The sequence below is a fragment of the Limulus polyphemus genome, unplaced genomic scaffold (assembly GCF_000517525.1).
Source record: "Limulus polyphemus unplaced genomic scaffold, Limulus_polyphemus-2.1.2 Scaffold2256, whole genome shotgun sequence".
In the NCBI taxonomy this organism is placed as follows: domain Eukaryota; kingdom Metazoa; phylum Arthropoda; class Merostomata; order Xiphosura; family Limulidae; genus Limulus; species Limulus polyphemus.
The window spans coordinates 1-1,465 of NW_013667866.1; positions in this window are offsets into that span (position 1 = coordinate 1).

The following is a 1,465-nucleotide window of genomic DNA, read 5'->3' on the forward strand; positions in this document are numbered from 1 at the left end:
AGAACATGCAGTACATGTTGTGCTAAAAGGGGACCCAAGCATAAGGGATGTGCTCCAATGAAGCTATATCAAGTTGGCGCACCAATGGAAAGAGTAGCCATTGACATTTCTGGTCCTCTGCCTCAAACTCGTGTTGGAAATAAGTACATTTTTGTGGTGACGGATTATTTCACCAAGGCATATGCAATACCAAATCAGGAAGCTACAACTGTAGTTTCAGCTATTAGTGATATCTTCTTCAGATTTAGTATGCCATATGAACTGCATTCAGATCAAGGCCGTAACTTCGAATCAGCTGTGTTCCAAGAATGCTGCAAGTTGTTTGGCATCCAAAAGACCAGGACAACAGCACTTCACCCGCAGTCCGATGGGATGGTAAAAAAGTACAATTGGACACTTGGATAGGAATTGGCAAAGTTTTATAATAGCCGGCAAGATGACTGGATACACTCCAGCAAAGCTAATGTGTGTTCGAGAACTTTGGTTGCCAGTGGACCTAATAACAGGACGCCCACCTTACGAAGAGTTGCCTGAAAATGAGTTCGTGAAAGTGTTATCTGGAAGGATGGATGATATTTACCATCAAGTGCATTCAAACTTAAGAATGTCTGCTGATTCCATGAAGCTATGTTATGATAAGAAATCTACTGAAGTCAGGAGACAAGGTGTGGTTGTATAATCCCAGGAAGACCAAAGAGAAGTCTCCTAAGTTGTCTTCTCCGTGGGAAGGCCCATATGACTTTTCGAATAAAATGTGGTCGGCTAGGCAATCCAAAGGTGGTGCATGCCAACAGGCTTTGGTATTATTACAGTCCAGGACATTTCAGTTAGAACGAAGTGAACAACGGAACAAATGACACTGCTGAAGACGTGTCACCTGAAAAAGCCGCTGTTGGAGAAGAAACTGTACCCGGTTTTGAGAGGGAAAACAGTAAAGCCGTTAATGCAGTTACTACCACTTATGTGAATCCTACCAATAATGGGACATTTCCTAATGGAGCAGATGAACCCCACGTGAAGCAGAAGCCAATGAGGCAGAGACCAGTACAGAAGAAGATACGGCCTGTAAAATTAAGAGACTTTGTTGAATTTTAATTTTGTGTTAGTAAATGCTGTACATTTAATTAAGTTATTGTTAATTATCTATTGGTTAAATGTTAGTGGCTATTGTTCGAAACGAACAATACTAAGGAAGGGGCAGTGTTACGACAGCGGAAATCGCTTGACGCTGGGAGTATGCGCGCTGGAGTTTCTAGAATTATCGGGGAACACCGCGAATGTCCGAGTGTTTGATGGACGCTCTCTTTTTTTAGTATATAAGCCTGGTAAAGAAAGCCAGCGACATAGGCAGATAGATTGAAGACATCGATAATTAAGTCAAGTGTAAGTAAAGTGTGTGAATCGCTGTGATTTATAGCGTGTGTTATAAAGATTGTTAAGTTTAAAGTGACTGTGGAAATTCTGT